Here is a 24,733-nt window from a genome sequence, read left to right on the forward strand (position 1 = left end):
ATGCACATAGAATACGAGACGTATCAGTGGTCTGGCTGACAAAGAAGAGATATCATATCTTGCAAACCAGGGTTTCATATGCCTTTTGTATCCAGTCTGATAAATTTCCTTCCCCGTAAGTGAATACCATTAAGTGGTCTTAAAATAGCTTCTCATACACGAACTGAGTTTGCCCATAGTAAACCTCCAGTAGTGTGATATTCTAATACAATAACCGTATACTAGAATGACCCACAAAGGGTAAGAGGGAGGAACAAATAGTTTTTCTTTCGCTGTGCATATCTCAAGTTAAAAGAACAATATCAAGGTAACAGTGTCTACTAAACAATGCACAGAGACCTTGGTTTCTGTGGGGTTGAAATCATTGACATTTCTATCACCTGGTAAGGAAACAAAGGTTGTGGAGAAGCAGCTGGTGCAGAGGAAACAGAACACAGCTTAGCATTACATGATCTAGATTCTACTAATGGTTCTTCCAATTATTCAGCTAGAGCTCTTTGTCCTTGGAAAAGTGAACTTTTCTGAATTTCAGTTTCCTTATCTAAAGAGTGAGCATACCAATATTTACACTACTTATCTCTCAGTGTTGTTCAAATAATTGTTAAGGTGACAATTTATTGTAAGCAGAGTCAAAGTTTACTTCAGTCTTGCTCGAGGGAACTTGAAGAAAGTTCATAGATTTCTTTCATAGAAAATTTGTCTGATACTCATGGGTAGCTAGATAACATTTTTAGACTAAGTACGAGGAAAACTATCTTGGTACAGGTTGTTGGGCTCCTCATGTGCAAGTTACTGTTTTTTTTTATCATTATACTTTAAGTTCTAGGGTACATGTGCACAATGTGCAGGTTTGTTACATATGCATACACGTGCCATGTTGCTGTGCTGCACCCATTAACTCGTCATTTACATTAGGTATATCTCCTAATGCTATCCCTCCCCCGACCCCCCACCCCACGACAGGCCCCGGAGTGTGATGTTCCCCACCCTGTGTCCAAGTGTTCTCATTGTTCAGTTCCCACCTATGAGTGAGAATATGCAGTGTTTGGTTTTCTGTCCTTGCATTAGTTTGCTCAGAGTGATGGTTTCCAGCTTCATCCATGTCCCTAAAAAGGACATGAATTCATCCTTTTTTATGGCTGCATAGTATTCCAGCAAGTTACTCTTTACAAAACTGTGTGTGAAGATCTAACAACCCATGAAGAACCCTATTATAAGACATTGTATTGTGGTTCAATTTTTTTTTTTTTTTTGAGATAGAATCTCCATCTTTGGCTAATTTTTGTATTTTTACTAGAGACGGGGTTTCACCATATTGGCCAGGCTGGTCTTGAACTCCTGGCCTTGTGATCCACCTGCCTCGGCCTCCCAAAGTGCTGGGATTACAGGCATGAGCCACCGCACCTGGCCCGGGCCAGTTTCAATTACACTACCTTTCTAATTTTGCATAAAATTAAACCACAGGCCGGGTGCGGGGGCTCACGCCTGTAATCCCAGCACTTTGGGAGGCCAAGGCAGGGGGATCACGAGATCAGGAGTTCAAGACTAGCCTGGCCAAAATGGTGAAACCCTGTCTCTAGTAAAATTACAAAAATTAGCCAGGTGTGGTGGCGGGTGCCTGTATTCCCAGCTACTCAGGAGGCTGAGGTAGGAGAATCGCTTGAACCGGGAGGCGGAGCTTGCAGTGAGCCAAGATTGCGCCACTGCATTCCAGCTTAGGCGACAGAGCAAGACTCCGACTCAAAAAAAAAAAAAAAAAACCTGGCCCATTTTTCCCATAGAACTAAAGCTTGAGAAACTTACATTTGTCTTAACTGAGTTCCTTTCTCAGGAAACTGACTGTCAGGGCTTTCAGATAGGATCAAGGAACTGAAGCGTTTCAGATCATCATACCAAGACAATGAGACACACCTGCTACCTGCTGGCCAACTCCTCTTCTTCATCCCTTCCTAATTCCTATTTTCCTTCCCCACTGTATAAATCCCAAACTTTAGTTGGTTAGGAGATGGATTTGAGACTTGTCTCCTATCTTTAGGCTGATGTCACCCAAAATAAAGCCTTTCTCCCTGTCAATATTTGTTGTCACAGGGATTGGCTTTCTGTAAGGTGAACAACCAGACCTACACCAAACCCCTGGCGTTCAGCAACATGACAGCCTGTACCTGTCACCTTGCTTCAAAGGTTATCAACACATAACCAGTCTTATTGATGTATACTCCTATCTATTCCACCACCCCAAATGGATTATTTTAAAGCAAATTCCAAATTTCACCTATAGATACGTAGGAGATTAGAACACACCACCTCCAAATATGCTACTCTGGGATAAAGATTATTTTGAGCTGACAGCAATTGAGGAAGAGCAAACATAGGAAGAGCTCTCTGCCATCCCCTGTATGCCTGAAAGCAGATCATAAAATCCCCCTGTGAAGGACACCCTCAGCAACTTCCCATACCAGGGAGGGAATAAGCACCTTAACACGTGAGACAAGAAGTCACCAAGAAAGGGCCTACACAAACCTCACTAGCCCTTTCCTTCCATTAGTTTCCCCATGTATTTGCCTTCCTATAATTTGCCACCCCTTGAAGCGCAAAGACCCTTTCTTTCGTTTTATCACTTCTCTTCAAATGTATTCTCTTTTGCCTGAATGGTATAAAAGCCTCCAAGCTTAGTTTTTTCTTTGGAGGTTTTTTCTCTTCTCTCCGTGAAGCACTTCCCACCCCTACCATAGAAAACTTCTTTTTTTTTTTTTTTTTGAGATGGAGTCTCGCCTTGTCACCAAGGCTGGAGTGCAATGGCATGATCTCGGCTCACTGCAACCTCCGCCTCCTGAGTTCATTCGATTCTCCTCTCTCAGCCTCCCAAGTAGCTGGGATTACAGGCACGTGCCACCACACCTGGCTAATTTTTTGTATCTTTAGTAGAGACAGGGTTTCACCATGCTGGCCAGGCTGGTCTTGAACTCCTGACCTTGCAATCTGCCCACCTAGGCCTCCCTAAGTGCTGGGATTACAGGCATGAGCCACTGCACCCGGCCACCATGGAAAACTTTTAACATCAAATCCATTTGTGTGACTTTTCTCCTGTTGATCTTTCTCTTGTAAGTTTATTTTGAAAATTAAGCCAGAGACCTAAGAAGGTAGAGGAAAATTTTCTTTCCCGACAGATACTTGAGTTTATACTTCTAAGATGTTCTCTCTCTCTTTCTCTTTAACACAACAAAAAAAACACTAACAGACCAGCATGGTGGTCCACATCTATAATCCCAGCACTTTGGGAGGCCAAGGTGGGAGGATCTCTTGAGCCCAAGAGTTCAAGACTAGCCTGGCCAATATACTGAGACCATATCTTTACAAAAAAAAGAAAAAATATATATATATATGGACACCCACATGCATACATATAAAAGATTAATAATATTTCTTTAATATCATTAAATATCCAGACAGTGTTCAAGGTTCCTTTACCAGTTCATAAATGTTTCATTTTTACAAATGTTTTGTTCCAATCAGCACCCAAACGAGATCTTCTCATTGCATTTCCTTTTTTTTTTTTTTTTTTGAGATGGAGTCTCACTCTGTCACCAGGCTGGAGTGCAGTGGCGCCATCTCAGCTCGCTGCAACCTCTGCCTCCAAGGTTCAAGTGATTCTCTTGCCTCAGCCTCCCGAGTAGTTGGGACTACAGGCGCATGCCACCACACCCAGCTAATTTTTGTATTTTTAGTAGAGATGGTGTTTCGCCATGTTGGTCAAGATGGTCTCGATCTCTTGACTTTGTGATCTGCCTGCCTCAGCCTCCCAAAGTGCTGGGATTACAGGCATGAGCCACCACGCCCGGCCACATTTCGTTGATATATTTCTTATGTCTCCTTTAACCTATGGTCTCCTTTTCTCTCTCTTTTTTTTTACTAGCCATTTTGTTGTCATTGATGTTGAAGAACCCAAGTTGTTTGTATTTGTATAAATACAAAACAATTCTATATAGAATTTCCCATCATCTGGATTTTGCCAATTGCATCTCTGTCATTTTCTCACTCAAGCACACACATATTCTTCAGCTCCCAGTGTAACCTACCTGTAAACTGGTACCGTAGTTAGATCTAGTGGTGTGATCAGCTTCAGCTTCAAGTTTGATTTTTATTTTCTTTTTTGCAAAAATAGTTTGTTGATGATAATGTGCACTCCCGGTTGCTTCATATCCAGAGGCATGTAATAACTAATGCTGTTTCTGTGATGCAAGATGAACCTTTGGTTTCTGGTGCTATCAGCCTGATCCATTTTTTTTTTTTTAGACGGAATCTCACTCTAACACTCAGGCAGGAGTGTACTGGTGCTGTCTTGGCTCACTGCAACCTCTGCCTCCCGGATTCAAGTGATTCTCCTGCTTCAGCCTCCCAAGTAGCTGGGATTACAGACCCACACCACCATGCCTGGCTAATTTTTTTGTGTGTATTTTTAATAGAGATGGGGCTTCACCATGTTGGCCAGATTGGTCTCAAACTCTTGACCTCAAGTGATCCACTTGTCTCAGCCTCCCACAATGTTGGGATTACATGCATGAGCCACTGCTCCTGGCCAACGATGTGGTTTTCTGTTGACTATCAACTCTTGAATTTTCATGTGATATGCTTTAATCTATTCTTCTTTTTTTTTTTTTTTTTTTTTTTGAGACAAAGTCTTGTTCTGTCACCCAGACTAGAATGCCATGGCACGATCTTGGCTTACTACAACCTTGGCCTCCTGAGCTCAAGTGATTCTCGTGTCTCAGCTCATGTAGCTGAGATTATAGGCATGTGCCACCACACCTTTTTGACACACCTGGCTAATTTTTGTATTTTTAGTAGAGACGGGGTATTGTCATGTTGGGCAGGCTGGTCTCCAACTCCTGGCCTCATGTGATCTGTCCACCTGGCCTCCCAAAGTGCTGAGGTTACAGGTGTAAGCTACCACAATCCATTCTTCTTTTTGATATTTGAATTATCCCTTCTGTCAATAAGAGTTTGTTGTCTCTTCAAGTTAGTTTTTTTTTTTTTTTTTTTTTTTTTTTATTTTTTAGATGGAGTCTCACTCTGTCACCCACATCCGGCTGATTTTTGTATTTTTCGTAGAGATAGGGTTTCACTACATTGGCCAGGCCTGTCTCAAACAACACACCTCAGGTGATCCACCTGCCTCGGCCTCCCAAAATGTTGGGATTACAGGGGTGAGCCACCGTGCCCAGCCTTTAGGTTGGTTTTGATATACTTTTGACATGACCATGTAGTCTTTGATAGTTTCCTTGCTCTCTCATGAAGAAAAGATGTTCCAGAATCACTTCATACATTTTCTGCCCCAAATCTGAGATCAGTCATTTCTCCAAGGCATTCTGGCTTAAAGAATCTCTTAATCTCATCAAAGCTGTGATATTGTGAAATATATATTCGGTGTTCATCCTGTTTCTTGGCATACAGCTCCTAAAACCCTTGGAGTCTCCAGAGTGATAAGAGTCTTTTGTTTGAGAAGTGACACTGTTGAAAAGTGTAAAATAAATAAATAAATAAAACAAAGAATTATCTTTTGTATGCTCATGTGACCCATACATAGCTTCAGGATGGGAGCTGGTCAACAGAAAAACCAAGGCATGATTGGAGAGTTGAAACTTTCAGTACCATCTCCCAACCTCCAGGGAAAGGAGTGGGGCTGAAGACTGAATTGCTCATGAATGGTTAACAATTGAATCAATCATGCCTATGTAATGAAGCATCCATAAAAACCTAAAAAGACTGAGTTCTGAGGGCTTCAAATAACTGAACACACGAAGATTTCTGGAGAATGGTGCTCCTGGAGAGGGCATGGGAGTTCCGTGCCCCTTCCCACATACTTTGCCCTATGCATCTCTCTCGTCTCCCTGTTCATCTGTATTCTTTGTAATATCTTCTAGTATAAAAAGGTAAGAGTAAATGAAGTGTTTCCCAGGGTTCTGTGAACTGCTTGAGCAAATTTATTGTTATTATTATCACTATTGAGACAGAGTCTTGCTCTGCTGCCCAGGCTGGAGTGCAATGGCGTGATCTCAGCTCACTGCAACCTCTACCTCCTGGGTTCAAGCGATTCTCCTGCCTCAGCCTCCCAAGTAGCTGGGATTACACGTGCCCGCCACCATGCCTGGCTAATTTTTGTATTTTTTAATAGAGACAGGGTTTCATCATGTTGGTCAGACTGGTCTCAAACTCCTGACCTCAGGTGATCCACCCACCTTGGCCTCCCAAAGTGCTGGGATTACAGGTGTGAGCCACCACATTTGGTCTTCTTCTTATTATTATTATGTATTATTATTATTATTTTTTGAGAGGGAGTCTCACTCTATCACCCAGGCTAGAGTGCAGTGGTGTGATCTCGGCTTACTGAAACCTCCACCTCCCAGGTTCAAGCAATTCTCATACCTCAGCCTCCTGGATAGCTGAGATTACAGGTGCACACCACCACACCCAGCTAATTTTTGTATTTTTAGTAGAGACAGTGTTTCACCATGTTGGCCAGGTTGGTCTCAAACTCCTGGCCTCAAGTGATCTGCCTGCCTTGGCCTCCCAAAGTGCTGGGATTACAGGCATGAGCCACCATGCCTGGCCTCATCTAGCAAATTAATTAAACCAAAGGAGAGGATTGTAGGAACCCCAATTTATAGCTAGTCAGCCAGAAACTCAGGCCACAAACTGTGCTTGCTACTGGCATCTGAAGTGGGAACAGCCTTATAGGGCTGAGCCCTCAACCTTTGGGATCTGAAGCTATCTCCAGATAGATAGGTGGTATCAGACTCTGAAATCTGAATAAGGTCTATGGATTGTAAAAAAGAAAAAACAAAAAGACAGTGTCAGGGTTGAGTTGAATTAGGGAAAACCAGTTTGTATCCATGGCAGAATCGGGAGAACTGATTGCTTGCTTGTTGCATAGGGAGTAAAACCCCACACACGTCGGGGGTCACAGAAGCATTCTTTGTTGATTGTTGAGTGAAAGTGTTACCAGCAGCAAATCTTACAGGTCTGCAGCAAACTCAGTTGTTGCCTCCTTGGAGGAAAGAATTCAGCTAAGGGGCAGAAGGCAGAGTGAGAGACTGAGACAAATTTTGGAGCAGGAGTGAACGTTTATTTAAAAGTTTTGGAGCAGGAACGAAAGGAAGCAAAGTACACTTGCAAGAGGGCCAAGATGGAGACTTGAAAGACCCAATTGCCCTGTTTGGGCTTTGACTTGGGGTTTTATACATTGGCCTGGGTTCTGGGGTTTGCATTTCTTCTCCCTTGATTCTTCCCTTAGGGTGGACTGTCCGCATGTGTGGTGGCCTGCCAGCACTTGGGAAGGGCCGCATGCTCAGTATATTTACTGAAGATGTGTGCGTGCTCACTTGGGACGTTTTTTTCCCTTATCAGTGGAGCATTCCTTGAGGAAGGTCGCATACTGGTAAAACTCTGCCATTTTGCCTCTTAGTGCTCATGCTTGAGCCTGCTCATCCAGCTCCTGAGATCTTATCGGGAAGCCACTGGTCACCAGCTTCAGGTGTTTTCTATCTATTGGAAGACCATCTTTCCCTGGCACCAGCTGTAACCAATTATTATTTTAGCTAGCCGGTTTAACAACCACCTGACCATCACCTGATGGTTGCCCAACATTCCTCTCTGCCCTGCTCATGTCTGCCTAGCTGTCTACTCTAACAAAAGAATAGGAAAAGCACTGGTTTTTCCTATGTCAGAATAAAAGTCTATCTGAAAATTGCTCAAAACATTTTCTTAGAGATGCTGGATACTTCACAGAAGAAGGTTTAATTACATCGTATAAGAAAAGCTTGGGGCCAGGTGCGGTGGCTTACGCCTGTAATCCCAGCACTTTGGGAGGCTGAGGCAGGTGGATCACGAAGTCAGGAGATCGAGACCATCCTGGCTAACACAGTGAAACCCCATCTCCACTAAAAATACAAAAAATTAGCTGGGAATGGTGGTAGGCGCCGGTAGTCCCAGCTAGCTACTCAGGAGGCTGAGGCAGGAGAATGATGTGAACCTGGGAGACGGAGCTTGCAGTGAGCCGAGATCGAGCCACTGCCCTCCAGCCTGGGTGACAGAGTGAGACTCCCTCTCAAAAAAAAAGAAAAGCTCAAGGCCAGGCATGGTGGCTCATGCCTGTAATCCCAGCACTTTGGGAGGCTGAGACGGGTGGATCACCTGAGGTCAGGAGTTCAAGACCAGCCTGGCCAACATGGCGAAACCCCGTCTCTACTAAAAAAAATACAAAAATTAGTCAGGCATGGTGGCGTGTGCCTGTAGTCCCAGCTACTCAGGAGGCTGAGGCAGGAGAATTCCTTGAACCCGGGAGGCAAAGGTTGTAGTGAGCCAAGATTTTGCCACGGTACTCCAGCTGGGTGACAGAGTGAGACTCCATCTCCAAAAGAAAAGAAAAGAAAAGAAAAGCTCCAAAGTGCTGTAACCCAAGCACTTTGGAGGCCAAAGTGGGCGAATTACTCGAGCCCAGGAGTTTGAGATCAGCCTGGGCAATGTGTCAAGGCCTCGTCTCTATAAAAATAAATAAATAAATAAGCAGCAGTTCTGCTCTAAACCCTTTTTTTCTCAAACTTGAGACATTACTTCTCATGGAGTAAGCTATTTTACAAATTAATTAAGGAGCTGTACAAAATGTATGCTTATTATAATTAGGAATAGTCCTAAAGTAAGGAGTGAGAAGCAGGATAGAGCTTATTAACACATTTTGGGGATTAGATACAGAACCCATTTTTTTGCCCAGCGTTTGAACTAATGCTTTGGCTCCCCACTTCCTTCTTTTTTATTGATTGATTTTAAAATACTTCAGTTTTTAAGAGCAGTTTTAGATTCACAGCAAAATTGGTGAAAGGTTCAGAGATTTCCCATATACTCCCTACCCCTACACATGTATAGCTTCCCCCATATCAACATCCCACACAATCATGGTACATTTGATGAACTTACATTGACATGTTATTATCACCCAAAGTTCATAGTTTATATTACAGTTCATTCTTGGTTGCTTTGACATTTTATTTATTAAAATATTTTGCTTGATTAAAAAAAAGAGCTGTTTATTGGAAAAGCAGAAAAATGCATAGAAGAAAACAAAATCACCTGTATCTCACTCAGGGAAAAACCATGGAAACATTTTCATATATACACTTCTAGGTCTTTCTTTCCATCCTTGCTTCCTTCCTTGCCTCCCTCCTTGTTTCTTTTTTTTTTTTTTTTTTTCGTAAGTTAGTTCTTCACCTATTTATCTGGGACATATCCTATATTGTCCTATATTGTGTCCTATATATCCTATATTGTGTTCCAATAGGAGAGTTCTTAAAAGCTATGCAGCATTTCAATTCATAGATATAACTTTTTAAGCAAACTCTCAGTACTGGTTTATTGATTGTTTCTAGCTTTTTGGCTATTAAGACTATTGCTGTAATTTTTTAAAAACCCTCTATACATGCTGGCCAGGCGCGGTGGCTCGCACCTATAATCCCAGCACTTTGGGAGGCCGAGGTGGATGGATCACGAGGTCAAGAGATCGAGGCCATCCTGGCTAACATGGTGAAACCCTGTCTCTACTAAAAATACAAAAATTAGCTGAGCATGGTGGCGCATGCCTGTAGTCCCAGCTGCTCAGGAGGCTGAGGTAGGAGAATCGTTTGAACCTGGGAGGTGGAGGTTGCAGTGAGCCGAGATTGCACCACTGCACTCCAGCCTGGCCACAGAGCAACACTCCATCTCAAAAAACAAACAAACAGGGCCGGGCACAGTGGCTCATGCCTGTAATCCCAGCACTTTGGGAGGCAGGTGGATCATGAGGTCAGGAGATGGAGACCACTGTGAAACCCCGTCTCTACTAAAAATACAAAAAATTAGCTGGGTGCAGTGGCAGGTGCCTATAGTCCCAGCTACTTGGGAGGCTGAGGCAGGAGAATGGTGTGAACCCGGAAGGCGGGGCTTGCAGTGAACCAAGATCATGCCACTGCACTCCAGCCTGGGCGACAGAGCAAGACTCTGTCTCAAACAAACAAACAAACAAACAAACAAAAACACTTCTATACATGCCATTATTTACATTGGGGCATACTTTTTCCCAAAAACAAAATCCTTACAGTAGAATTTTGGGTCAAATATATGAAAGTAATTTGGAGCTTTGCTATACCTTTCAAACTGAACTGACTTATACTCCTACTTGTGCACTAATACTTTTGTAACACTATGCTTTTATAAAAAGTAACACAAGGGCCAGACATGATGGCTCACACTTGTAATCCCAGCACTTTGTGAGGCCAAGTTGGGCAGATCACTTGAGGCCAGGAGTTCGAAACTAGCCTAGTCAACATGATGAGACCCTGTCTCTACAAAAATATAAAAATTAGCCAGGCATGATGGTGCACACCTGTAATCCCAGGTACTAGGGAGGCTGAGGCGGGAGACTCTCTTGAACCCAGGTGGCAGAGGTTTCAGTGAGCCTAGATTGCACCACTGCACTCCAGCCTGAGCAACAGAGCAAGACTCTCTCTCAAAAAAAAAAAAAAAAAGTAATAGGAGGCAGTAACTACCAGTCATACAGCTAATGGCTTCTAGAGAGGCTAAGGCTAAGTGGATATGGCTTTCCATTTCCAAGGAATGGGTGCTCACCAGTATAAGAGACAAACTGGATTCATTCATTGTATAATTTAGAAAATATATATATACTTGAAGCTCTAAAAAGTTCTGAAATCCACTATTCCAGTAGAAAGCAAGGCTTCAAATGGCATATTTTACTATCAAATCTCATCTGGAGTGATTCAACTCAAATATTTATGAGCAATGAATAATGAATTTAGTGTAATAACTAGTTATTTCTCTCAATGATTGATACTTATATGAAAGAAGAAAAATGTTCAAGAGGTAAAGTGTGATTGGACCTCATGATCTCAATATGAATTTTGACCCTTATGGAATAAGCTTTGGAAAATCATGGCTTTAAAATAACTTCAAGGTGGAAGGAGAGAGAGAGTATCAGAAAACATACCTATCAGGTACCATGTTTAGTACCTGGGTGATGAAATAACCTGTACACCAAACCCCTGACATGAGTTTACCTATATAACAAACCTACACATGCACCCCTGAACCTGAAAGTTAAAAAAATAAATAAATAAAATAAAATAACTTATCTTTTTACTTTGAGGTAGAACTGGTGTTGGGGAAGGAGTTCGAAGTAATAAAAACATTTATTTTATTTTATTTTAATAAAACAGAGTCTTGGCTGAGCGTGGTGGCCCACACCTTTAATACCAGCACTTTGGGAGGCTGAGGCAGGTAGATCATGAGGTCAGGAGTTCAAAACCAGCCTGGCCAAGATGGTGAAACTCCACCTCTACTAAAAATACAAAAATGAGCCAGGCACGGTGGCAGGTGCCTATAGTCCCAGCTACTCAGGAGGCTGAGGCAGGAGAATTGCTTGAACCTGGGGTGGGGGCGGAGGTTGCAGTGAGCCGAGATTACACCACTGCACTCCAGCCTGGCCAACAGAGTGAGATTCCATCTCAAAACAAACAAACAAACAAACAAGCAGAGTCTTGCCATGTTGCCCAGGCTGGTCTTGAACTCCTGGGCTCAAGTCATCCTCCCACCTCAGCCTCCCAAAGTGCTAGGATTATAGGCCTGAGCCACTGTGCCTGCCCTATGAAGACATTTTTGAAAAGATTTCCAAAGATAGGAGATTCTGCAAAGTATAGCAACTATCAACATGAGGCCATTGAGCTCCTACCATATTCAAGGCCCTGTGAGAGGCTAGTGGGTGTAGTAAGCTGAGGAGACTGAGATGGTCACCCTAACATTCTAATGAGGAGACCATTGATCATAATACAATGTAAGTTACATTGGAGTTCTGAGAAGGATGTTGGAAATAAGAGCTTGGAGCCATAGAGAGAACGAACACTCAGACCAAGGATTTCTCAGCAAGGCAAATTTACTTCTGCAGAAGGGTGCTGCCTGCATCAGTCACAAGCCCAAGAGCACACCGAACAAATAAGGGAAGGGATTGTTATCTCTAATGCAGTTAGTCCCTGTTGCTGTGTCCTGCTGTCATTGGCTGGGGCTGGACTGCACAATCTAAACTAATCCCGGCTGGCTATTTTAAATGGAGCAGGGGTGTGGGTTACAGCAGTGGGGCAAGCAGTTTTGGCGGGAAGAATACTTTTGGTGGGAAGGACAGTTACAGGGCAGGTAACCAAGGGAACAGGTGTGAATCAGATTAGAACTGGCGGGAATGTTGTTTACCATAACTAGGGACAAGGAGGCACAAAGAATGAGGAAGTTAGGCTCTGAAAATAGAGAACAAAGAACAAGAAAGCTGAACAAGCTGATTCTTTGAAGAGGAACTCACCGTACCTAATAAGGAGAATTCCAATTCTTTTGGGAAGTCAAGTTAGGGGAGGTGGTGAGGCTACTTCAGAAACACCCTATGACTTTGATATGGTTTGACTATGTGTCCTCACCCAAATCTCATCTTGAATTGTAGTTCCTATAATCCCCACATGTTGTGGGAGGCACCAGCTGTAGATAATTGAACCAAGGGGGCAGCTTCCCCCATCCTGTTCTCGTGATAGTGAGTTCACATGAGATCTGATGTTTTCATAAAGGGCTTTCTCCTTCATTAGGCACTCATTCTTCTTCTCCCTGATGCCATGTGAAGAAGGACATGTTTGCTTCCCCTTCCACCATGACTGTAAGTTTCCTGAGGCCTCCCAGTCATGCTGCACTGTAAGCCAAATAAACCTCTTTCCTTTATAAATTACGCAGTCTCAGGTATATCTTTATCAGCAGTGGGACAATGGATGAATACCCTTCTAGTACATCTCATCATTACAGTCTGTAACAGGTAATGGTTTACTATGATTACAATGTTAAAAATATGGTAGTTGGGTACAGTGGCTCAAGCCTGTAATCTCAACACTTTGGGAGGCGGACACAGGAGGATCACTTGAACCTAGGAGCTCAAGACCAGACTGGGAAACATAGTGAGACCTCAGTCTCTACATCTCTACAAAAAATAAACAAAATTAGCCTGATGTGATGGCCCATGCTTGTAGTCTCAGCTCCTCAGGAAGCCGAGGTGGGAGGATTGCTTGAGCCTGAAAGGTCCATGCTGTAGTAAGCTGTGATATCACCACTGCACTCCAGCCTGGGCAACAGAGTGAGACGCTGTCTCAAAAACAAACATATATATATATATGGAAAGACAGAGAGAGAGTGATAGCAGAGAAGCAGAGTGCAGTGGTGTGCCCCTGTAATCTTGGCTACTTGGAAGACTGAAACAAGAGCATCGCTTGATCCAGGAGCTTGAGACCAGTCTGGTCAACATAGTGAGACCCCTCCCCCTCAAATATATACATATTTATACATTTATATAGCAAAGAAACACTATTCTCACAAGATTGCTTTTCAGGCTAAAGAGGAGTAGAAGTACATATTGTTACAGTCTTGCTAATGCACCACAATGTAGCAGTCTCTCCTTGTGAGGTATCACCTGGAGTTTTTTGTCTCAGAAGCAAGAGAATTAAGGAGCTTGAACACAAAGGGTGATTTTGGAGCAAAAGTTTAATAAGCAAAAGAAGAAGCCCGTCTGCAGTGGAGAGGGAGCCCAAAAGAAGGTTGCCATTTTTACAGTTGAATGCAAAGGCTTTTATCAGAAACTGATGAGGGCAGGGCATCTCATTTGCATAAGATGCATATTTCTGGTAGCTCCACCCCATCCTCCTAATGCACCTGTGAGCCCTTAGCTTGAGTTACTCCATATTGCTTTGTTCCCCTTACTGCATATGTGTCAGCAGACAGAATTTTCCATTGCAGACACGCCTAAGCAAGTCAGCTGTGTAGTCTTTCTTATCTGTGTGGCTGTGGGCATGTCTTAGGCAAGTTCCCCCTGTGCAAGTTCCCTTATCTGTGCCTGCTGCTTGATTTTTCAGGCAGTTCTTTTGTTTGAAAGAATTCAACTGAGGACCCACCCTAACTGCCTGCCTGACCGATTTATTCCTTTCTCCTCTCTCAATATGATCATAGAGCTATGCACTGGTATTGTCTCTTTAAAAAGCATTTGAATAACACAGAAAAATGTCAGGGTTGGTAATGATTTTTTCTCCTAATTCTGAAGGCTTTTCCCCATTGTCTCTAGCTTTCTGTGTGGATGTTCAGAAGTTTGATTTTCATTCTGATTCTTAGTTCTATATCTATGACCTGGTTTGTTTGTTTGTTTGTTTTTCCTTCCTTTAGAAGCTTTTAGAATTGGCCCAGCATGGTGGCTTGTGCCTGTAATCTTGGTACTTCTGGGAGGTGGAGGCAAGAGGAGGGCTTGAGCCCTGGAGTTTGAGGCTGCAGTGAGCTATGATCGTGCCACTGCACTCCAGCCTGGGTGACAGAGCAAGACCCTGTCTATCCTGTCTCTAAAAAACAAAACAAAACAAAAAACAGGCATGGTGTCGTGCTCTTGTGGTCCCAACTACTTAGGAGGCTGAGGTGGAATGGCTTGAGTCCAGGAAGTGGAGGTTGCAGTGAGTTGATCACTGCTGAGATCACACCCTTGGGCAACAGAGTGAGACCTTGTATCAAAAAAAAAAAAAAAAAAAAAAGAAGCAGAAGGTTTTAGGATGCCTTCTTATTCCATGGGTTCTTAACAGCTTTCCCTTCTCTCTTGCTGCCTAGTCCCAACTGCAGGTGTGCACATTTCCTTCCTTTCCCAATGATGATAGCTAAGACTTGGTGAAAACACTTTGTTTTTCTTTTTCTTTCTTTCTTTTCTTTTTTTTAGAGACAGGTTCTCCTCTGTCACCCCAACTGGAGTGAAGTAGTAGGATCACAGATCACTGTGGTTTCCACCTCCCAGGTTCAAGTGACCCTCTTTCCTCAGCCCCCCAAAGTGCTAGGATTAGAGACGTGAGCCACAGCACTAAGCCTCACTGAAACATTTAACAAGACTTTAATAAATACTTGATGATTTCACAATAAAATTTGAAGACATCAGACTTAATTTTTTTGTTTTTTATCATTCTTAACCCACAGCAACTATTCGACTAACTTTTTACCATAATGGCCAAAATGCTCCTTTTCTAACTCCTTAAAAACAATGACTTTTCACTCAAAAATATGCTAACTAAATATCCTATGAGAATATTTTGACCTTATGGTTTCAAAGACCCACTCACTGATGACCTTGGCATGACAGTTTCTAATTAGAGAATATTGCATGCAGTACATTTGAATTGTATGCTGTTTGACTTTTGTTTTGTCAATGTTTCTATGTGCATTAAGTGATAGAGATTCTTCAAGTTGTTTTAAGGTCTTCTTGTGTTTAGCCTTCATTTGTCCCAAAGTTATTTTGTGTTATGGTTTTATTTAAAAAGCAGTTCAAAGGCAAAATAGCTATGAATGTCCAAAAGGTAGAAGTATTGGCAGAAAAAAAAAAAAAAAAAAACAGGTCCAGAGAGAAGAAAACTAACCATTAAACTAAGATGAATGAGATAAAGAAAATGAACAGGGAATAAGAATAGAGTATATTGAAGGTTTTTAAGAGAGAGCTCACTGTATTGTGTATGATAGTTTTTGAAAATTACAAGAAGAGAAAGAAAAATTCTGGGACCGGCACAGTGGCTCACAATGAGCGTGTAATCCCAGCATTTTGGGAGGCCAAGGTGAAAGGATTGCCTGATCCCAAAAGTTGGAGAACAGCCTGGGCAACATGGTGAAACCCCATCTCTACAAAAAAACAAAAACAAAAAAAACAAAAACAAAACAAAACAAAACAAACGCCAAAAATTTGCTGGGCGTGGTGGCACATGCCTGTGGTCCCGGCTACTCAGGTGGAAGGATCGCCTGGGGCAGGGGAAGTCAAGGCTACACTGAGTCATTATTCAACCATTGCACCCCAGCCTGGGCGACATAGTGAGACACTATCTCAAAAAAAGAAAGGAAGGGAGGAAGGGAGGGAGGGAGGGAGGGAGGAAAGAAAGAAGAAAGGGAAGAAGGGAAGAAGGGAAGGAGGGAGAGAGGGAAGGAAGAAGGGAAGGAAGGACTGATTCTGAATTGGTTATATATTGTGGGAAATTGATCATATCCCCAAAAAGAGCTTCCTCTAGTTTCAATCTAAAGAAAGAAGAAATTATTACCAAGTTCAGTTGACTCTAATCTTTTTGTTGTTGTTATCAAAGTATGGGATATTCAGTCTTGAATTAAATGACGTGCTGTCAGCAATCCAGTCTATGTCATGTAGGACGATCACCGTGAGGCAGGAAAATAGCGTCTGGAGGCAGGAAATATAAAGCAAATTTCCACTTCAGCTATGACAGTAAATATCCTCTCCATAGGGTATAGGCTGAGTAAATAACTTTGTCATTCTCTTCATTTACGTAAGACATATTCCAAGTACAGGGTATTTAAACTCCAAAAATTCTGTAACAAGACCCTTGAGCCCCTATGCTTGGCCCACTCCCACACTGTGGAGTGTACTTTCATATTCATTAAATCCCTTCATTCCTTCCTTGCTTCGTTTGTGCGTTTTGTCCAATTCTTTGTTCAAGACACCAAGAACCTGGACACCTGCCACCGGTGACAAGTGTAGTGCTTTTTTGGCAGTTTTTCCTCCAGCATGAAGGGATGACCAGACCTGAACATCATTTCAGCAATGTTCGGTGTCACTGATTTTCTGTGAGTAACCAACACAATAAAGGATTTAACTATGGACAACGCCCAAGAGTAAGCAGAAGCAATTGCATGGGGCAGTCTGAGTCTAGGAAACAAGCGTTTCTCTACATGAAAGTCTCAAGGGAAGAATATTTAGATATACAATTCTGTCTGCATTAAGACAAAAGTTATAGAGCCCTGAAGAGCACTTTAGCCCTTAGACCACACCTTCACTTTAGAAAGTGTCTTCATTCACATTTGCACAACTAAAGCACAATGAGAATGGTTTTCTTAGAACTCAGAGATGGTTGACCTCCATGTAAATCAAGGCTTTCCCTCTAGGAGGCTGAGACTTGTTTGCATATTTTAAATGACAATTGTTTTCTATTTTCAGTGTCTACTCTTGGTGGAGCCCAGTCTTAATATAGGTCACCCTCTCACACATCAAAACCAACTCTTTTTCTCTCCTTAATACCATCCCAAGGCTCTGGTCTACATCCTTGGCACTAGAATACAAAGAGAAATAAACACAAATGCTGTCTCTCGGAAGCCCATACTTGTGTTGGGGAGACAGATACAATTGTATATACAATTAACTATAATAAAAATAAGAATGAGTCAAAATACAATTACAACCTAATTCTACAGGTCCTCAAAGGTAGAATTAATGGTAATGACCCACAGTAGTGACATAAAGATCATGAGTTAATTTTTTAGTAACCATTAGCATCTGCATGCCACCTGCCATGACTGCTTTCTAAGTAGTATGCACATATTCAGTGAACAGGTGTTACAAATAAAGTTTTGGTGCCGCAAAAGAAATAGCGCTCAAATATAAAATTTTTCTGCTCAGCAAGGCAATGTACTTCTATAGAAGGGTGCGCCTTCACAGATGGAGCAATGGTGAGCGCACACCTGGACAAAGGAGGGGAAGGGGGTCTTATTCCTGATGCGAATGGCCCCTGCTGCTGTGTCATTCCCCTATTGGCTAGGGTTAGACTGCACAGGCTAAACTAATTCCGATTGGCTAATTTAAAGAGGGCGACAGGGAGAGTGATTTGGCAGGAAAAATGGTTATGGCAGAGCAGGAAATAGAAATGAGTTGGACTGGAGGATGAACAGGTAATCGGAATGAGTCAGGGTGGAGCAGGTAATTGGAATGAGTCAGGGTAGAGCACGTGATCAAAAAAGGTTGCTTTACGAGGAAGTTAAGTTTAAAAGTAGAAGGCAAAGAATTGAACATACATTGATTCTCTGAAGAGAAATTTAGAACTCATATCTAACAATGGTATGCCTGTACACACTTGGAATTTTGCATTAAGTCCATGTATTTCTATTCAAAAATATATAATTTCATTTTTAAAAATCACAATTAGGTTTTTTTAATAGAACTTGATAAACTAATTGCAAAGTGTATTTGGAATAGTAAATATTCAAGACTAGTCTAAATAATCTGAAAAGAGAAATACAACAGAGTAGATGTAGCCTGTTAGACTGAAATACTATATAATAAAGATGCATAAATTAGAAGTGTATTTAAGAATAGACAAATCAATAAATAAAAGGGAGACACATGCATATATGGAAATCTGATATAAGCTACAGGTGGCATTTCAAATTAGAGAGAAACAGATGAGAAATTTAATGAATGTGGTTGGTACCACTGGTCATCTATATGAAAGTAAGAATGAATTTGGTTTTCCTTCCCTTCCCCACCTTCAGAAATAATAAAATGTTCATGTCACAGAGTTGTTACTATAGTATGTGATTGTGCAAAAGAATAAGGTATATTTATGTGTAAAAATATGAAGAGATCTTCAGACTATAAAGTAAAAGGGGTAAGTCACAGAAAAAATATATATAGCACAATTCTGTGTGTGTGTGTGTGTGTGTGTGTGTGTTGGGTTGGGGAAGACAAACCCCAGGCCCCAAGTGCACATGTGTATATGAATACATATGCAGAGAAAAATACCCTGGAAGTATGTACAACAACTGTTACCATGGTTACCATGAGGAGGAGAGTAAGAGCTAGGCAGACCTGTGGGAACCATTATTATTATTATTATTATTATTATTATTAAGTTTTATTTTAGACGGAGTTTTGCTCTTGTTGCCCAGGCTGGAGTACAATGGCATGATCTCAGCTCACTGCAGCCTCCGCCTCCCTCGTTCAAGCGATTCTCCTGCCTCAGACTCTCAAGTAGCTGGGATTACAGGCACGTGCTACCATGTCCGGCTAATTTTTTGTATTTTTAGTAGAAACGGGGTTTCACCATGTTAGCCAGGCTGGTCTCGAACACCTGATTTCAGGACACCCACCCATCTCAGCCTCCCAAAGTGCTGGGATTACAGGCGTGAGCCACCACACCCGGCTGGGAGCCATTATTCCTTATTCTGAGCTTCCATAGCGGTTAAATTTAAAAATAAATAATACTGTGAAACAGGCACATGGAAAGCATTATAAAAATTGTAAATCTCTAAATAAATATGTAGTTATTTAAAAAATCAATCGGTTCAATTGGTTTTTTTTAATTAAAAAATGTTTTTCCTTTCTTTTTCTTTTTATTTTCTGGAAGTCTTAGCTTTGCAGGGTAAAAAATGTTTTTTCTTAAAGATGCAGGTTTTGCTTTGTTGCCTACACTGGTCAAGGACTACTGGGCTCAGGGATCCTCCCACATCAACAAACAGGTACCTGTCACCCTGCCTGGCTCTCAACTAGCTTTTTGGAAAAGTTTTCTACCTGCTAGTCTTGGGCTGGGGCAGTGGTTCTCCAAATGTGGTGTGAGAAACCCTATTGGTCCCTGATGCCATTTCAGGGGGTCTGTGAGGTCAAAACTATTTTTAAAATAATACTGATATGTTATCTGTATTTTCCTCCCATTCTTTAATGAGTTTACAGTAGCTTTTCCAGGAGAGAAAGAGGGTCGTGAAGTTAATGAGATAGATGGGACTATGGGAAGTAGCAAGATTTTTCCTGTCTAGCTTTCTTGTTGTATTTTAATCTTTAAACCGTAAGAATGTGTTACCTATTAAAATATATACATTAGAAAATCTTCAAGATGAATACTTGTATAATCTCTGGGTATGCGAGGTGTTCCGGTTGCCTTGAATGATGGAGAAGTGGAGCTGTGGCCCCACCCAGGTCTATGTTATATGACGGAGAAATAAACTTGATATTATTTGAGCCACTGAAATTGTCATATCGGCCTAACTCATAACTAAACTAATAGAGGCTTAAATGTCTCTTCTTCTTCTTCTTTTTTTTTTTTTTTTTTTTTTTTTTGAGAGAGAGTCTTATTCTGGGGCCCATGTTGGAGTGCAGTGGCGCAATCTCAGCTCATTGCAACCTCCAGCTCCTGAGTTCAAGTGATTCTCATAACTCAGCCCAGCCTCCTGAGTAACTGGGACTACAGGTGTGTGCCACCACACCTGGCTAATTTTTGTAGTTTTAGTAGAGAAAAGGTTTCACCATGTTGGCCAGGCTGGTCTCGAACTCCTGGCCTCAGGTGATCCACTTGCCTCAGCCTCCCAAAGTGCTGGGATTGGAGGCATGAGCCACTGCACCAGCCAAATGTCTCTTAAAACAGCTCCTCTCCAACCAATTATGTTATAGAATAATAAACAAGCATTCAAATAGATTTTGTAAATCTATAGATGTCCATATGTATTACTGGGCGCCTTTATCTACTTGAGGTGCTATAACAAAGTACCACAGACTGGGTGGCTTAAACAACAGAAATTTCTGTGTTCTGAAGGCAGGGAAGTCCTAGGTTCTGGGGAAGACACTGTTCCTGGCTTGCAGACAGCTGTCTTCTTCCTAGGCTCTTACATGGCCTTATTATTTATCTATTTACTTATTTATTTAGTGTGTGCCTGTGGATGACAGACCATAGCTCTCTTTCTGTTCTTATGAGGATACCAATTCTATCAGATCAGGGCTTGTGATAAAATAAATATATATTTGATCTTTGTCCCAGTTTCTGACACAGAACCCCTAAAGTTCTTGTAACTTCCTGAGTGATAAGCGTGCTAGGAGTACCTTTTGTTCTAATATTTGGTCTTTGACCCTTGTTGCAGACACAAGAATTTCTAAAACTCTTGGAATTTCCTCAGGGATGGGGAATGGGGATGGGCAGTGCCTTTTGTTATTCATAATAAGCACCTTTTAACCATAGAAGATTTGTGGTAATGATGTGACTCTTGCAAGGTGGAATGTGGTAACCAGAAAGACCAACACTTGGCCGGGCACAGTGGCTCACGCCTGTAAACCCAGCACTATGGGAGGCTGAGGCAGGTGGAGGTCAGGAGTTCAAGACCAGCCTGACCAAGATGGTGAAACCCTGTCTCTACTAAAAATACAAAAATGAGCCAGGTATGGTGGTGGGCACCTGTAATCCCATCTACTTGGGAGCCTGAGGCATGGAATTGCTTGATCCCAGAAGGCGGAGGTTGCAATGAGCCGAGATCACGCCACTGCACTCCAGCCTGGGCGACAGTGACAGAACAAGACTCCATCTCAAAAGAAAAGAAAACAAACAAAAAAATCAACACTTTGTTATAAATAAAGTTTTGTTGCTGCAAAAGAAATAGCACTCGAATATAAAATTTTCTTTTTAATTCTCAGCAAGGCAAGTTACTTCTATAGAAGGGTGCGCCCTTACAGATGGAGCAATGGTAAGCACACACTTGGACAAGGGAGGGGAAGGGGTTCTTATCCCTGACACATGTGGTCCCTGCTGCTGTGTCATTCCCCTATTGGCTGGGGTTAGACCGCACAGGCTAAACTAATTCCGATTGGCTAATTTAAAGAGAGTGATGGGGAGAGTGGTTTGGCGGGAAAAATGGTTATGACAGAGCAGATAATCAGAATGAGTCAGGGTGGAGAATGAGTCAGGGTGGAGAATGAGTCAGGGTGGAGCAGGTAATCGGAAAAGGTTGCCTTACGTGGAAGTTAAGTTTAAAAGTAGAAGGCAAAGAATTGAGCATACTGACATATTAATTCTTTGAAGACAAATTTATAACTCATATTTAACAACTTCCTCCTCTGGCATTTTTCCTTGCAGTTTTTTCTTCAAACTCCTTTAACATGTCTTGGCTTAGTTGTTCTGCCTGATTTTCCAAAAGAAGGAGCTTCTCTGGTTAAGGTGGAGAATAGTTAAGGGAAATCTTAGTTAAGTACCACTTCTATGAGCCTCGGCACCAACCCACGGATGCATGATATGACACAGCACCTGACAAGATTAAGTACACCTATTACGACTACGAGGGAGGTAAGAATCGAGGTTATTACTCCTTCCCATTTACCAAACCACTTTTCTAGCCATCCTCTAAAGGGGTCGTTTACCCCTGAGTTGCTGGCTAACTCATCGGATAGAGCAGTCAGTCCTTGCAATGCCTTTGTTATACTTCCATTAGGGGCGGTGTTGAAGGTGCAACATTGAGTTTTAATCATGACGTAAACTCCTCCTCTTTCTGCTAATATCATGTCTAAGGCTATCCTATTTTCCCAAGCCATCTGGCTAGTAGCCTCTAACTGCTCAGCTATTCCTTTAACAGTATCTCTAGTGTAGTTAATAAATCGCTGTTGGTTGTAATAGATGTAATTTGTCCAATCTACATTTTTATTAATTGTCACCCACCAAAATATTGACTCAAATCCTGCAGCTATTTCATTTCAGGCTTTAAATTTATCTGGTATTCCCCGTGGGACTCCAATTGTGTCTAAATAGACGTGAGAGTCGAAAGACCCATAAGGGGCTTCTCTCACTTTACGATGTCTTATTTTTCCTTCCTCTGGTTGATGAAATGCCAGGGCGAAAGGGATACCCAACTGGACTAAAGCACAAGTGCCACTCCAGTTATTTGGCAGAGTCCAGTAAAGGTCCACCACAATACTACCACACATCCGCTCGGGGATGAACAAGGGCTGACTGATTGGTAAGCTCTTGAAAATTCTTAAGCTCGAGCCTGCCTGGCCTGTGGCGACAGCATGGCCACGGTGCAGCGTCAGCAGCAGCAGCAGTGGCTGGCAGCCACACAGGTGTTTATGTCCGGTCCTGGGGTCTCGCGGCAGCATGGCAGACTACCTGATCAGAGGCGGCACTGGCTACATGTCCGAGGACAGGCTCACGGCGCAGCAGCTCTTCACCGGTGCAGCAGCTTGCGACGGCCTCACCTACAACAACTTCCTGATTCTCCCAGGATTCATAGACTTCATAGCTGATGAGGTGGACCTGACCTCAGCCCTGACCTGGAAGATCACGCTGAAGACGCCACTGATCTCCTCCCCCATGGACACTGTGACAGAAGCTGACATGGCCATCGCGATGGCTCTGATGGGAGGTATTGGTTTCATTCACCACAACTGCACCCCAGAGTTCCAGGCCAACGAGGTGCGGAAGGTCAAGAAGTTTGAACGGGGCTTTTTCATGGACCCCGTGGTACTGAGCCCCTCACACACTATGGGTGATGTGCTGGAGGCCAAGATGCGGCATGGCTTCTCTGGCAACCCCATCACTGAGACAGGCACCATGGGCAGCAAGCTGGTGGACATTGTCACCTCCCGAGACATAACTTTCTTGCTGAGAAGGACCACATCACCCTCCTCAGTGAGGTGATGACACCAAGGATTGAGCTGGTGGTGGCTCCAGCAGGTGTGATGTTGAAAGAGGCAAATGAGATCCTGCAGCCATAGCAAGAAAGGGAAGCTGCCTGTCGTCAATGATCGCAATGAGCTGGTGGCCATCATCGCCCACACCAACATGAAGAAGAACTGAGACTACCCTCTGGCCTCCAAGGATTCCCACAAGCAGCTGCTGTGCGGGGCAGCTGTGGGCACCCGTGAGGATGACAAATACCGCCTGGACCTGCTCACCCAGGTGGGCGTTGACGTCATAGTCTTGGACTTGTCCCAAGGGAACTCATTGTATCAGATGCCCATGGTGTATTACATCAAACAGAAGTACCCCCACCTCCAGGTGATTGGGGGGAACATGGTGACAGCAGCCCAGGCCAAGAACCTGATTGACACTGGTGTGGAAGCGCTCTGCGTGGGCATGGGCTGCAGCTCCATCTGCATCACCCAGGAAGTGATGGCCTACAGTCAGCCCCAGGGCACTGCTGTGTACAAGGTGGCCGAGTATGCCCGGCATTTTGGTGTGCCTATCATAGCCGATGGCGGCATCCAGACCATGGGGCACGTGGTCAAGGCCCTGGCCCTTGGAGCCTCCACAGTGATGATGGGCTCCCTGCTGGCCGCCACCACGGAGGTCCCCAGCGAGTACTTCTTCTCTGACGAGGTGTGGCTCAAGAAGTACTGGGGCATGGGCTCACTGGATGTCCTGGAGAAGAGCAGCAGCAGCCAGAAACAATACTTCATCAAGGGGGATAATGTGAAGATCACGCAGGGTGTCTCCGGCTCCATCCAGTACAAAGGGTCCATTTAGAAGTTCATGCCCTACCTCATAGTGGGCATCCAGCATGGCTGCCAGGATACTGGGGCCCACAACCTGTCTGTCCTTTGGTCCATGATTTACTCAGGAGAGCGCAAGTTTGAGAAGTGGACCATGTTGGCCCAGATCAAGGGTGGCGTCCAAGGCCTGCACTCTTACAAGAAGTGGCTGTACTGAGGACAGTGGTGGAGGCCCAGGTGGTGGAGGGGGCGCACCCCAGTGTCCTCCTTCAGGCACAGCCTCCCTCCATAACTGAGTGGTCCACAGATTTGCACTACGCGTTCCCCAGCTACTTTCCAGGGAGAGAGGAGGGGAGGTCCAGAGGAGTCCGTGGCCCTTGCTGGGCAACCCTGCAGAGTCAGGACTGCTCCCTGGGCCAGACTGCCCTGGGAGCCCCACCGAGCCCAGCCAGCCGGGCTCTCAGGCCTTTCTTGCTGCAGCCTGCTCCAGCCTGGCCCCCACCCCAGAGGCAGGTAGCCCCTCCTGGTTTCTCCTGTAGGGCACCTCCCTGCCCCCAGCCCCCCTAGGAAATGGTGCTCTCCTGGCCCTGCCTCTGGCCCTTCCCGGGCCGCTGCCCCCTCAGCCTGTGGCACTTCTGAGCTCCT

At 43.5% G+C, this 24,733-nt stretch overlaps 1 pseudogene; it reads left to right on the forward strand.

Moving 5' to 3' along the window:
* Window positions 1-22,751: 22,751 nt before the first annotated feature.
* On the forward strand, window positions 22,752-24,305 carry LOC129040750 (inosine-5'-monophosphate dehydrogenase 1-like; annotated as a pseudogene).
* The last annotated feature ends 428 nt before the right edge of the window (window positions 24,306-24,733 follow it).

Source organism: Pongo pygmaeus, chromosome 6 (genome assembly GCF_028885625.2).
Source record: "Pongo pygmaeus isolate AG05252 chromosome 6, NHGRI_mPonPyg2-v2.0_pri, whole genome shotgun sequence".
NCBI lineage: Eukaryota > Metazoa > Chordata > Mammalia > Primates > Hominidae > Pongo > Pongo pygmaeus.